Source organism: Triturus cristatus, chromosome 8, assembly GCF_964204655.1.
Source record: "Triturus cristatus chromosome 8, aTriCri1.1, whole genome shotgun sequence".
Taxonomy (NCBI): domain Eukaryota; kingdom Metazoa; phylum Chordata; class Amphibia; order Caudata; family Salamandridae; genus Triturus; species Triturus cristatus.
Window position 1 is genome coordinate 603153482 of NC_140591.1, and position 15752 is coordinate 603169233.

The window sequence follows — 15752 nt, forward strand, 5'->3', positions numbered from 1 at the left end:
AGTTTCACAATTGTGAACTTTAAAATGTAAATGTAGGGGCGTGGCCAAGATGGGGGCGGAGTAGCACCGTTTTCTGGAGCTCTGCTCACCAAGACCGACAAAGGCATCTAAACGCCTGTCCAGAGACACACAGTGCTGTGGAGCAGAGACCCATGGCCCGGAACACTAGCGGCAGGGGCTGAGCAGAGGATCGTACTCCTGTGTAGCTAGAAGCTGAGGCAGAGACGCTGTGGCGGTTGGTCTGGACATCAGTCTGGGGGACAACGCGGCTGCCATATTCGACGGATTCTGCTGGAGAGGGCTGCCACGCCTGCAGTAGTCACAGGTGGCAATCCCAGGAGATTCCCGACGGCACTACTGAGGGCCGGTGACTGGATGTGTCGGAGAAGGAGATCCGGCCTGGGGGAAGCGGCCTAAACAACTCTGAAGCCAGTGCGGTGGTGACACAGGGTGCGGACTTACACCCAGGCTGAGAAGCAGTGGAGGGGACGAGAGTGGCAATCCCCGCTCAAGAGAGCTGACGTCTGCCGCGGTAGGCGGAGATGCTCCAGTTCGTAAATTGGTGGTGCCACTGTGGCGCAGACGCTGAGCGGCCTGGGTAGAGGCGTACAGTGTTGGAGAGGCCGGTGACCCGGCAGCCATTTTAGAGGAGAACCCTGAGGTGTGCCTGGAGGTCTCAGGCAGCGCCCCGCCATAAGGAGTGGTCTGGGCCTGTGGCATCCAATAGCCCCCTCCTGTAGAGAGAAACCCCGGTGGATGCGGAGGGGATCAACCACCAGGTTGGCGGATTCCCTTCTTAGAGGCCTGGAGACGCGTGAAGGGGTGACGCGGCCACAGTGGGAGCCAGGGACTGAGGAGCTGACCACACCCCGTGGTCTCTGGTTATTTGCGGCTCGGGCCGGTCCTGCTGTGATCCTCTTGAAGAGCTACAGGCTGAGGCATCTGAGGGCTGTTTGGAGAGGAGGGCTCCGTAGTGAGGCTTGGGGGCTCCAAGCAGGCCATGGTACTCCACGGCCATTTTGACTGTTGATTTGAGCAAGGCCTTATGTCTGGGTCCTTAACCCCCACCCAGATACACAAGCAAGTTACCTAGAGGGTCGGTATGTATATATTGACCCTGACCTCCAGAAACCTAGGGAACCGTGATTACTCTGTGACTGTAAAGGAGAGGACAGATACTGGCTCACTTGTCGGCTTGAAGGGATTGGATCGCGGCCCACTGGCTAGGAGAGATTTCTAGACCCTCACGGAGGTGCCTCACAGAGATGACCATGCAGCGAGTGAAAAAAGGACCCCACAATTAAAGATCTCCTTCAGAAACCAGGTACCAAGAGGGCTGGTGGTCACGGCCTGAGCAACAGGGGACCCAACCCCGAGGGAACAACATGGAACCCATTGGGGAACATCCAGATGAAAGGATCACTGGTGGCTTCCTGGAAAAGCTGATCGGCATGCTCAGGGAGGACTTTGCAGTTCTTTGGCAGGATGTCACATCTGATATTCAGCAGAATAGAACAGAGATCCAAGAAATTGGGACTCGAATGGGCTCCCTAGAAAGAAACGGCGACCGCAGAGAAGAAGAGATCACTGAACAGGCCTGGGACCCAATGGACCTTGAAGACCACAAAGAGGAGCTCTACCTCCGTTTGGAGGATCTTGAAAATCGCTCCAGGCGATCTAACATCCGCATCAAAGGGGTTACACTACAGGCAGGCGGATAGCAGAAAGTTGGAGCATTGGGTGATTTGCTTCTTTCGAAACGCTGCACCAGCACTTGGGGACAAAGAGATCATTCTGGATCACACCCACCACGCTGGACGGCCTGCCTCTGGCCCGAGTCAGGAGCAAGACATCCTCACCTGCCTCCATGCATACAAGCAGAAGGAGGTCATAATGAGTGCAAACCTTACTCTTCAGCGACGTAAAACCCTGAAGCCGGCCACAACCTACCTCCGATATAAAGGAATTCACTACCATTGGGGACACCCGTTCAGACTGTCCTTCGTGTGGAATAAGGACCTGCGAGTGGTGTGGTCCCTCAAAGAAGCACAGGAAGTCCTCGGAATTGATCTGAAGAAGAAGGAGGCTCAGGGCTGCCGGAGGATGTCTAAGGGGCCACAGAAAAAAAGAACCGAAGACGAGGACCCAGGCGGGAGAAAAGCACAAAACCCTCTGAATTAGAAAGCCAGAAGGAGAGAGAAGCTCAGCTTCGGCAGTTAAAAAATTGTGATGGTGCTGGTGGTCCCCTGAATGACTGAGCTCCCATTCTATATCTAACTGGTGCCCACAGGCCGCCGCAGGCGGCTGAAATATCAGGGGGTAGAGCAACTTTGGCCTTGGGGAGGGGGGCTCACTCCCTTGGATGTGATGGCCGACTACTGGACACATGGACCCATGCAAGACTGTGTGACACATGGCCGACGGACGGCGAATCATGTGTTTAAATTGTTGTCCTTCTTCTGTCTTCTCCATACCCTTTTCACCCTCTTTCTCACACCCTTGAGGTCTGAGGTCACTGCTTTCACAGGAAGGGATAGGTCCCAACTAGGCCGATTTGGGACACAGGGAGGTCCAGGGGGCTCCGAAACACAAACACGAAGGGCCCGAACATGGTGGGTGGGAGAATGTCCCCATTTTGGGTTCATTGATGGGTCATCTCAATGCACACAAATCTAAACAAATGCATATACTTGAGTCTACTTTTGAATCACTAGCGTGGGGTTCACTGCGCCCCCCCCCTCTGGCTGCCAATGAGGTGGGTGGGGTGGTGGGCCCTCGTCGCTGTGTCATGACCACTTGCCATTCCCCAAGGAGAATCTGGGGTGGGGATGAGGGATGGCTCACGTCCGCTAGAGCCCACTTGAGATACTTCATGGCATCACCATAAAAATGTCCTTATGACAGCTCTCAAGGTATTGATTGTGAGTTTTAATGTTCGGGGCCTTAACTCACCCATTAAACGAGGGTCGCTCCTTACGATGCTGAGAGACGCTAAATGCGATATCTGCCGATTACAAGAGACTCACCTGATGCGTGCCGACTGGAAGTGTCTTTGGTCTAAATGGTTTGATAAACAATACTTTTCTTCTGGGTCTGGGATGAGGGCTGGGGTGGCCATTCTTTTAGTGACATAGTTCCAGGGAACCATGCTGGGCGTGCAGGCAGAAACAACAGGTAGGATGCTGTCACTGAGGCTATCACTGGGAACTCACACATACACAATAGCCCCTGTTTACAGCCCAAACGAACATCAAGAGACCTTTTTTTCGGGAATCGCTGACTACTATCCTGTAATCCCTGGATGAGGATTTGGTGGTGGGGGTTGATTTCAATATAGTACCGGATCCCCAATTCGATAGGTCTGTTCAACATATGGGCCATTCCGGGTCTCTCTCAGACTCCATGCTACAGAGGTTGGGGGAGGTTGGCTTGACGGATGCTTGGAGGCACTGCTATCCCACGGCTCAGGAGTACACTTTCTTTTGTGCGGCACATCAAACTTATGCATACATTGATTTGTTTTGGACCGCCCCACGAGTTATGAGGGCCACCGGGTACGTCATGATAGGGACGGCGGCACTCTCGGATCACTCCCCAATTTCCCTTACACTGCATCTACTTGGGGATCCCCACGCCAGAGAGTATGGAGATTGAACAACAAACTACTCACTTACAAATCCAATATTACCAAGATACAAGCAGCTATACAAGCATATTTGGCAACCAACGACGATGGCTCTGTTGCTGCTCCCATGGTGTGGGATGCTCTGAAGGCTGTCATAAAGGGGCGGTTTCCGGCCATTGGGCAGGCCTGAACAAAGGGCACTTGGAAGCACAGATGAGGGAACTAGAGGGAGTGCATCGCCAGATGGGTACGGTCCAGACAAGACGCCAACTCAACACTGCGAGGAAGCAACTGAGGGCCCTAGACCACGATGGAGCAGAATACGCCGTGCTGCGCACTAAGCAGCGTTACTATGAGAGGGGAAACAAAGCCTGGAAACTCTTAGCACATTTGCTCCAATCCCAAACAAATGCACAATGCATTGCAGGGATCAGGAACTCTCAAGGAGAGATCCTTCGGTCCGATACTGAGATTGCAGCTGAATTTGAGACCTTTTACACTGTCCTTTACACGGTGGACCAAATGGACTCGTTAGTGGCTAAGGAATACACCCGCCTGGCACTGGTATCCTCTCGCTCCTACCTGGACACAAACAAGCTGGACGCGGATATCAACCCAGAGGAGATCTTGGGGGCCATACAGGGACTCACTCCTGTGAGAGCTCCAGGAGAGGACGGCTTCTCGGCCGATTTTTATAAAGTCTTTGCTTCTGACCTCATTCCGCTTCTTGCCCGCCTGTTCAATACCTTTAGTGATATCGGTAGTCTGGCTCCTTTGATGTCCATGGCGGAGGTGGTCGTGATACCCAAAACGGGAAAGGACCCACTGGACTGCGCTTTGTATCGTACTATATCCCTTTTAAATGTGGACTTAAAGATTTTTACTAGTATCCTGGCAGCCCGTCTTGCTTCCTACATGCAGGGACTGGTGGACCCGGACCAGTCGGGGTTTATCCTAGAGGGTAACGTTAGCGATGGGTCCTGGCGACTGTACCACCTCCTGGAGAAAACCCAGTGCACTTAGCAACCTGCAGTTCTCCCGTCGGTCGATGCCGAGAAGGCATTTGACCGGGTACATTGGCCCTTTTTGAGACAAGTCCTGTGTAGATTTGGTATTAGAGAGCGATACTTGCGCTGGGTGAATTGTATATACAAAGGCCTGAGGCACGTATTAGAATGAAAGGGATTGCTTCCCGGCCCGTTCAGATTGGGAGGGGTACTAGACAGGGGTGCCCACTTTCACCCTTCCTCTTCGCGCTCTATATAGAGCCGTTTGCCGAAAGAATCGGGCATCTTTCTACCATCTCTGGGATAGGGATGGGAGACAGAGAGCACAAGATCTCGCTATATGCGGACAACGTGGCACTCTTCCTCACCCAGCCTTCCCTCTCCTTGCCCCCCTTTTAGATGAATAGAGGCCTTTAGCCGGGTCCTGGGCTTCAAAATGGACATCCAGAAGACTCAAGCCCTCAGTTTAACCCTTCCCAAGGCTGACCAGCAACAACTGGCGAAGCAGTTCCCATTTGCGTGGGCTCCTGGGGGCATCCCCTACCTGGAACTACGGATATTTCCCACGATTGAGAAGATAGCCTAGGTGAATTATTCAGAACTCTCAGCCAAGGTCCAGGGGGTGTCCCTGCAATGGAAGAAGCATACAATGTCATGGCTGGGTAGGCTGGCGGTCATTAAAATGACTCTTTTGCCCTGCATCTTATATGTAATGCAGATGCTCCCATTGCATCCCCCTCCGAGACTGGTGGCCCAATTGCACCAGCTTATCAGGGGTTTTATATGAAGAGGGACGAGGGTACGCATGGCACGTCACCAGATGTACCTGAGGCACGAAGACGGGGTTCTTGGGGTCCCACACCTATGGCGATACTTCCAGGCAGCGCAATTGAGTTACATGACAGGACGGTACAAACTGGAATCGGAGAAGCACTGGTGCTTTATTGATTGCGCAATCGCAGGCATGCACATTTAGAAGGTAAACAACATCGCCTGATGGGGGTGTATATCTCCCCGGTTTTGAGGGCCACTCTTGGGGCCTGGTACACAGTACAGGAGTCGTATGGGCTTTCGACATCCATGTCACCCCTGACCCCTTTCATAGGCAATCCGGACTTCCCCCCAGCTAAGGAAGGGAATGGTTATCTTAAATGCCGATTGCAAAAGAATAGGTGACCTGCTGTCCGATATCTACACCTTCTTGAATAAGGCTAAAATCACCACTAAATCCCCAGCGCAGCGTAGGTGGGAATCAGAATTGGAGTGGTAGGACATTATTCACAGGGCCAGAGTTTCCTCCCATAGCATGGCTGGAAACAAAAGTGTTCTTAAAAAATAGCACAACATTACTATTACACCCCTGTTAGACTCGCACAATGTAAATCTGGGGGGGAGGACCTTTGTTGGCACAGATATGGACATCCTGGCACCCTCACACATATCCTATGGCAGTGCCCGAAGATACAGGCATTCTGGAAGTCCGTCATGCTAGACATTAACACTACCTACCATACAGAAATCAGATTTCCCAACTACATTTTACTAGGACTCCCCAATCTCCTTACATATCCCCTCAAGACATGCCGAGGTAGAGTAATCACTCTAGCGTTGGGAGCCGCTACACAAGTACTACTGTCTAGATGGGGAATGGAGGAGATTCCAACTAAGCTGGACTGGCTACACAGGGTTTGGGAGGTGGTGGGCATGGAGAAGATCACGGCGGGCCTCTCTCACAGACTACCCCGATTTGATAAAACATGGGGCACCACCATTGCATATCTATCTTCTGAATTCATGGAACTCACGTGCCCAAGATATCTATGGGTCCTCAGACTCCCCAACGCGACTCTCCTCAGAGAGGATCATACCCACACAGGACAGACTGCTCCCCCTGTGGCTTGATGCCCACACAATTGGGATATAGATCACATTTAGACCTCTGACTCCCACCTTTTCTATTTCTTTACTTTCCCCTTCACCTCACCTCATCCAGGATGTTACATATTTTTCATTACTCCCCACCGGCCAATGGATGTAGGTGGTGTCTTTGGTTACCCTGTGCATTTAAAATTAATAAAAGATTTAAACCATAAAATGTAAATGCAGCAAGCCACACCCATCACCAAAAATATTGTGAGGCAGAATATTATGTTTGCATTCTTTATATGCACATTATAAAAATATCGAGACAAAAACACAGTTAATCAAAATATCATTATAAAACTTGTAGCATTATATTGAATTCAATTTGTAAATTACAGTTAGAAATAAAAGAATTAGAATAAAATAATAATATTTTTTAAAAATAATTTAATATACCATTAAAAAAAAAGATATATTATAACAAAATGTAAAAACTATCTAAACATTTTTTTTTTATTTTTTTTTAAAAAAACCTTTATTTCTTCAAGAGTCTGGACACAGCTATTCAGCCGACAACCCGGAGGTTCGGCAGCTTCGGTAGAGAAGGACAGAGAAGCGTCCACATTGCATTAAAGGAGCAGTGAAAAGATTCCATTTTTAAATAAACACAAACACACAACAAACCCCAGCAAGGCAAGAACACTGAATGCCCATGGTGATAGCCCCCCAGGGGAGGCCGGACCCCAATCATCTAACAGTCACAGTACTGTGATAAGAGGAAGAAGGGGGACGGCAGAGGCCCAAGAAGTCAATTAACCATCACATCTTATATACTGAGCTGGAAAGAATGTCAAGAAGAAAGCTGTTCCTCGGGGGGATCCAAATCAGGGGCAAGACATATTCCCCCCCTGTATTGATTCCACCGCCCCCAGATGGCATGCCACTTCCGAGGGCGGCCTCTAGCGCAATATACTGTCTTTTCCCTGAGCATACTCCAGTCCATATTTTCTTTCCACGCGGTCAATGTGGGGGGCCCCACGGAGCCCCACAATCGCGCGATGTCTCTCTTAGCGACCATGTTACCCAGAGTCACCCATTGGGTCTGTGCCTCATCGTGATCAGTGGGCCCCCAGACATTCAGGAGACAACACCGCGCTTCCGGCTGCATAGCAATGCCCGTCACCTCCCCCATCACTGCATGGACTCTCCTCCAGAATTCCGTGATGACACCACATTCCCAAATGATATGCAGGAAAGTACCCACCATACCACATCCCCTCCTACATAGGCCTTCCTCAGAGAATCTATCTAAACATTTATTAAACAGAAATGACATTGACATTAACATTATTAATAAAAACATAAGAAGCATTCCTATAAAAAGTAAAAATAACAAATTATTTAGTCATCTAAATAATATAAACAACATTAAAAACAATCAAATAAATTAAAATAAATATTAAGAATCTTAACTAAGCAATAGCAGAGAAAATTTTGGACTATAAAGGAGTCAAATATTCTACTCCAACTCCATTCTAAGTAAAATTAGAGAAAGTGCTGGACTTTGGAGGAGTCATATTTACTATTCCCATTCCAAAATAAGTAACTAAAGAGAAAGTGTTGGACTTTGGAAGGGTCATAATTACTATTGCCACTCCCATGTGAGCAACAGCAGGGAAAATGTTGGACTTTAGAAGGGTAATTTTTTATATTTCCACTCCAGTATAAGGTGGAACTCTGCCATGGCCATTCCCAAGCACAACTGTGAAAGAAGTAGGGTTAGGCATGGAGCTAGCTACCCTAACATGTGGAAAAATCCTAGCTACAGAAATGTCGACCAAAAGACATCCCTGCCTTGGAGAGAGAGGAATCTCCTTCACAGAGAGCTGTGACACAATTTGTGGTGAAAGCCAGAGATACCTGGAAGCCACAAAGTGGATCCACCTGCTTTTGACCCAAACCATCCCCATCGGGACATGGAATGTGAGGATCATGTATGAGACAGGCAAGACAGCCCAAGTGGCAGCTAAGATAAAAAACAACAACCTGGCCCTGTTTGCCATTGGCGAGACCAGATCAACACTGTCCAGACAGAAAAGACCGGCCCAGGAGCAATGCTGCTGTATTCTCGACACAAGGAAGAGAGCGTCCCACGCACTCAGGAAGTAGCACTGACGCTAACTCCAGTAGCCAACAGAGCTCGGATTTGATGGGAAGCCCATGGTCCCAGAATCATCATAGCAACCTTCTGAACAAAGAAAAAGAGGATCAACATGAATGTTACCCAGTGCTATGCATCTACAAATGGCAACAAATAAGAGGAAAAAGAACAGTTTTACAACAGACTACAGTCCATCCAGGAAAAATGCCTTGAGCGAGACATCACCACACTGATGGGGAAGTTTGAATCCAAGATTGGAAGTGACAACACTGGGTACGAAGAAGTCATGGGCAACCATGGCCTTGGTGACATGAACGAGAATGGTCAAAGGCTTGCAGATATCCATGCCCTGAACAGTCTGAGGATAGGCCTTAGCGTATTCCCACAGAAAAGAATACAGAAGGCAACATGGGTGTTACCAGACCATTCAACAGAGAATCAGATCGACCATGTCAGCATTGCCAAGAAGTTCCGGAGGTCCCTGCAAGATGTGAGAGTGAGGAGAGGAGAGGAAGTGGCATCAGACCATCATCTTGTCATGGGCAGGCTAAATCTAAAGATGAAAAAATCATGAATGAGACTGACGAACCAACACCGGCGATATAACACTTCCCTTCTCAAAGACGCACAGAAACAGAGTGAATACTCAGTCACCCTCAGTAACAAGATTCAAGTCCTGCAATAATTAGAGGATGACAGAGACCCAGTATAAAGCCAGTGGGAGTAGATCAAAGAAACAGTGCCATCAACCTGCTAGGAGTTACTGGGTCCTAAGAAACACCAGCATAAGGAATGGATCTCCACCTCCATGTCTTGGGCCGCGGGGGACACCTGATCAGGTGGTTTGCTGCGGCACTGCGCGCGCATGCTGTGCCGAGTCTGGGTGCACTACGCGAGAAATGGGAGGGAGACCTCGCCCGCCCCATGACAGACAAAGAATGGGACAGGGTGTTGCAGGGGCCGAGGAGGGTACCTCGAAATATGAGATTTCGTCAAATACAGTTCTTCGTCTTGCATAGGGCCTACCTAACGCCTGCCGCCATTAATAGGTATTTCCACCGTGTGGATGCCAGCTGCCCCCGTTGTGCGGAAGCTGATGCTGATCTGCTTCACATGCTGTGGGGCTGCCCGGAACTGAGTACATACTGGCAGGCGATACACGGGATGCTCCGTCGGTGTACGGGACGGGAGATCCATCCTGAGTGGCCTACTTACCTGTTGCACCTCTTTCATAGGTCGCCCCCGGTCAAGGTAGCATCTCGTTTTATAGACCTGGGGATCATAGTGGCAAAGCGACTCATCACTAAACGCTGGAAAGCAGACGCTGCGCCACACGTGCGGGCGTGGCGCGGCTCTTTTCTAGTCTGGGCCAAGGCGGAGGAGGTGGCGCTTCGGAGAGAGGAGACGCTGGGTCTCCGGATGACACCGATCGCATCCCAATGGGGAGAGATGCTGCAGGTCCTGCTACAATCTGATGGGGTGACTCTGGCTGGGGTCGAGGGTGAGCTGCAGGACCCGGGTTAGCTGCGGGGAGGTGGTCCGATCTGACGGGGTGCCGCAGCGCTGGGGCTGATTTGCTTGGATTCTGGCATTCCTGCGCGTCGCAGCCCGGATGTTCCTACACATGACGTTCCTGGGGTGGGAGCCGGGGGGGGGGGGACTCGACGGGAGGGGGGGTTTGGGGGAGAAGGACGCCTAGAATTGAGACAGGAGAGCTGCTGTTAGATGTTGTTTTCGTTGTTCTGTGGCAAGCAGGCCAGTTCCCCAGTTGCAGTATGGGTGCGCAAGGCTGTTTGATTATTGATCTGGGGGTACACTGGGCAGCACGCGTCTATAGTGAATAAGGCGGTGACTTGCTGCCCTCAACTGACACGGTGACTGCAACAACACGCGTGATGGTAGTGGTCATTACAGACTCACGGGTCACAACTTTAGTCCATACTGAATGCTCCTCAATTGGCGTAAAGTGTTATGCTTATATGTGGCATGCTCCGAGTCCTTACTGTGTATCAGCTGTAATTATGCTCTTTGCCATTCTGCACTGCATTGTATAATCTTCTTGCTGCAAACTTTAAAATTCAATAAACAGATTTCTAAATAAATAAGGAATGGATCTCCACTCAGACTCCATGTGGAGTGAGAAAGGAAAAGAAAGCTGCAGTCAACACCAGCTGAACAAAAGCAGAAAAAGCGATAGCTCAAGGCAAATACACCAAAATCAACAGAGAGGCAAAGATAACTTTAAGAGCAGACAGGCGAAGATTCAACGATGGTCTTGCCACAGAAGCCCAGGAAGCAGAAAGCCATGGAAACTTCAAAGAACTGTATGACAGAACAAGGAAAGTCTCCAGCAGATAGAGCAAGCCTGAAAAACCTGTTAAAGACAAAGCTGTGAAGACAATCATGGGTAACAATGAAGCTGGGTGGAGCACTTTGAAGAACTGCTCAACCTGCCTATGCCACAGTCTCCACCAGACATACATCCAGCTGACAAGGACTTGCTAATCGACTGCAGCAGATCAACCAAGGAAGAAATACAGCAAGCCATCAAACATCTGAGAAATGTGAAGGCAGCAGGACCTGATCACATTCCTGCAGAGGCACTGATGGCAGGCATTGAAACATCAGTAGACAAGCTCCACCCCATGTTTGGATGGATCTGGAAAGGGGAAAAGGTGCCATCAGACTGGAAGGAGGAATATCTGATCAAGATTCCCATGAAAGGTGACCTGAGTAACAGTGCAAACTACAGCGGGATAACTCTTCTATCAACCCCAGGCACAGTGTTCAACAGAGTCATCCTGAACAGAATGAAGGAACATGTCAACACTCAGTTGCGAAATCAGCAAGCTGGCTTCCGGAAAGACAGACCCTGCACAGACCAGATTGTAACACTATGCATCATCATTGAGAAGTCGATGGAATGGAACTCCCCCCCTATGTCAACTTCATTGACTATGAAAGGCTTTCAACAGTATGGACAAAGAGACCATTTGGAAACTCCTCTGCCACTACGGTGTGCCAGATAAACCCGTAAGAATCATTAGGAATTCTTATGTGGGAATGAACTGCTAGATAGTCCATGGAAGTCACCTCATGGAAGCCTTCGAAGTGAAGACCGAAGTACGCCACATATTGCTCCTGCCATGTTGCCAAACACACAACTACTAACCGTCACACCCCTACAAGTGTAACAATTTGGACTATTCCAGCACCCCAAAGCTATAAGAATGGCTTAGGCGGCAGGTAATTGTCATTTTTAATGTATATTGAATTATTAATGAACTGTTGTTGTGGTCATCTCCAATTTAGCCAGACAGCGCCACCTTGTGGCAGACTGTCACAAGCGCTGGTGTTGACAATTAAGTGTTGGTGCTGAGCACCAGAAACCACCTGTTCAAATTGAGCACGGCCACCAGGGTTGTTTGCTCTTGCCTTTTCTCTTCCTGCTGGCCGTAGATTGGATCATGAAGACATCAACAGCAAATAGAAGAAATGAAATCCAGTGGTCATTTTGGATGCAGCTTGAAGACTTGGACTGTGCAGAAGACCTGGCCCTACTCTCCCATGCCCATCTGTCGATGCAAGAGAAGACTGACAAAGTGGCAGCCACATCAGAACAAATTGGCCCTAACATCCACAGTGGAAAACTCAAAATCCTGAAGGCTACCACAGCCAGCACAACTGCAATCACTCTTGTAGGTGATGCACTGGAAGAGGTTGAGGCCTTCACCTACCTGGACACTGTCATAGACAAGCAGGCACAGAATGGCACGAACGCTGAAGTTAAGGCAAGAATTGACAGCAAGGGCTGCCTTCATTCAGCTAAAGAAGATCTGGAGGACCTATCTCTTCAAACCATGATCAGGTTTTTTAACACCAACATAAACTTGATCCTTCTGTATGGAGCAGAAATGTGGAGGGCAACATTGACCACCACCAACAAAGTCCAGACTTCATCAACACCTGTCTGAGGAAAATCCTCCTAACCTGCTGGCCAAACACTATCAGCAACAACAACCTATGGCAGCAGACTTTCCAACCTCCTGCTCATGAACAAATCATGAAAAGATGCTGGGGCTGGATAGGTCAAACCCTGCACAAGCTGACATCAAACATCACCAGACAAGCCCCCATTCCTGGAGCCCTCAAGGGAAAAGGAAAAGAGGAAGGCCAAGAAACACCTACCATTGAGGACTCGAGGCTGATTACAAGGAGATGGGTTACACCTGGTGTCAGATTGAAAGAAAAGCCCGGGAGAGGGATAGGTGGAGAGTCCTGATTGATGGCCTATAACCTGGTAGGGGTAGTAGGCATACATAAATAAGTAACTATTACAGTATAAGCAACTGTAGGGAAAATGTTGGACTTTAGGTAATAATAATAATAATAATAGTAAATATATGTATATATTTACTATTATTATTATTATATACATTTCAGGTTTGACATCGGACGGGGCAGAAGCGGCTGGAAGAGGGTCCAGGAGATTAGCCAACAGTGACATTGAGGGTACGTGAGGGGAAGCAGCAGGCACCACCAACTGTGGATTGAAAAGGTACTTACTATAGAGGGCCTGCAAGAACGGACTTGGAGTGCCAAGATCGGGATATCCCTCCATGCATACTAGAGTGTCTCCACCAATTAGAGAAAGGAAATCTGTATTGGACATTAGTAACACCTCTGTCATAGGCATTTGATAAAGGTATTTATGCCGAAACGCGTCATGCGGTTGGATTAAAGTGTGAGCTCCTTTGAACCCATGTGTGCTCAATCTTTCCAGATGGGGAAGGATTATGGACTGTGATATATATATATATTTATATCTATATACGACCTACTGGCGGTCGCCAGTAGGTAGTTATAGTTAGGACCTATTTTCCATAGGAAATCCGCAACATTCTATTCCCAATAACTTTGACGCTGATTGACGAATCTTCGCGAAATTTTCAAAACTTTTGGCCAGCTCCGGTCCGCTCCTATCCTGAAAGTCTTGGGATGATTCATGTAGTGGGGGCTGAGAAAAAAGGGGGGTCTCAAAACGTGGTTTCCCCATGCAATTTCCCATAGGACCTTTAGTCGCAGCTACAGCCCGAACTGCTGATCGGAATTACACCAAATTTGGCAAAGAGGTAGTCCTCAGGTCAGACTCATGCCTTTTGCTTAAATGATGTCAATCTGTTCAGTAGATCCTGAGAAAATTACAGTACATATATATCTATGGCTGCACTGGATCCGCGCACCCTGAGCGCACCCTCCCGATCATGCGCTGAATGCTAATTGGCTGTCAAGTGGTTGTCAACATTCGAAACCAGGAACTGTTGGCAGCCATTTTGTGCCTCGGTAGAAGCGAGGCTGAAGAAGTCTGTGGAATAAGTGTGCAAAACACATAAAGGGGGCAGGGTAGAACTACCCTGACCCTCTAGACCTGCTTAGGGGGTCCCAGAAGGACTCCCAGGGACCCCCAATTTATTTATTTTTTAAATCGCAAAGTGCGCACAGGGTGCGCGGATCCTGCCGTAAAAAAATAAAAATAAAACTGAGCTTTTTTTATAATTGCGGGGGCGGTCCCCGGGGCAGCCCCGGGGACCGCCACCCCCCGGGGCTACAAAATAAATTGGGGGGCTTTATGTATTGAGGGCCCTGGGGACCGCCAGTAGGTAGTTATAGTTAGGACCTATTATCCATAGGAAATCCGCAACATTCTATTTGGAATAACTTTGGTGCCGGTTGACGAATCTTTGCGAAATTTTCGAAACTGGTGGGGCGCTCTGGTTCTCTCCTATCCTGAAAGTCTCGGCGTGATTCATCAAGCGGGGGCTGAGAAAAAAGGGGGGTCCCAAAACGTGTTTTCCCCATGCAATTTTCCATAGGAACCTTTAATCGCAGCTAAAGCCCAAACTGCTAAACTGAATTACACCAAATTTGGCAAAGAGGTAGCCCTTGGTTTACACTCATGCCTTTTGGTTAAATGGTGTAAATCCGTTCAGTAGTTGCTGAGAAAATCAAAAGTAAAATCACATATACATCTGGGTGGAGCCTAACCACACATCTCATCGAGAGATCTGATTGGCTGTCAGCACTTCATCCAAGAAGTGTTGGCAGCCATCTTGGGACCAATATACATGATAGCGCCTCATTAAAAAGCATTGCAGTTAATAAAAGGTTTTAAGACTTTAGTTACATTATAAATCATTTGTTGATGGTACCATACTCATTTTAGGGATTGTGGTGTGTTCTAAAGTGATTTTACCTTGTGAAAAAGCCTTCTGCTGGGATATCATGAATCATGTTTGAGATAAAACTATTTTCTCATGCTTTTCCCACAGAGGTTTGGAAGGTGATCTATAAGCTAAACTGAGAGCATATTTTCTGTAAATTCACATTATCTTTCTCAGTCATGTGAGAATGAAGTCTGACATACTCAGTAAAACATGTACATCCAACAAGGGCAGAGACTGTCAGTTGATTCCTTTGTGTTCTACTGCAGCTTCCCAGAGTGTTCTAAAGAACAACTAGGAAACTTCATAACAAATAAGTCTCCCAAGATGGCCACCAGAGACAAAAGAGTCCAAATGTAGCACAAATATCACCCAGATGTAGCCCAAGTATAGCCCAATGACAGAATGTCCCAGAGTGTTCTTAAGAACAACTAGAGCGCTTACTGTCTTACTTATGACAAAAGTATGGCACACCTGAAGCCATCTTGATTGGAATAAACTGGTAACACTTAAAACATTTAATTTAAAAAGGAACTCAATGAGGGGGTTCATTTTGCCATAGAAATTATGATTAGTGCTGAAGAAAGAAAAATTAGGGCACATTTTGAGTGACTTCTCAAATCCTCTTCTATTGCATTAAAAAATTCTGATATGCAGACTGAAACATGCACTTTTAATTCCCCCAGCAGACTTCCGTGGTGAGCAGTAGCTTTACTACAGTGATCTAATGAGCAACTAGGGTGCTAACATTCAGAATTTATGGCAAATGTGTGACATATCTGAATACCTTCTTGATGGAATCAAAGTAAAAAACTGAAAGCATTTCCTACTGAGGAGACTGCAGTAAATGAGGAAATTAGGAAACTTCATAACAA

General features: G+C 48.2%; 2 pseudogenes; both read left to right on the top strand.

Annotated features, from left to right (window-relative positions):
• Nucleotides 1-8280: 8280 nt before the first annotated feature.
• On the top strand, nucleotides 8281-9491 carry LOC146802471 (protein CFDP2-like; annotated as a pseudogene).
• A 146-nt stretch (nucleotides 9492-9637) lies between these two features.
• Nucleotides 9638-12952, top strand: LOC146802472 (uncharacterized; annotated as a pseudogene).
• The last annotated feature ends 2800 nt before the right edge of the window (nucleotides 12953-15752 follow it).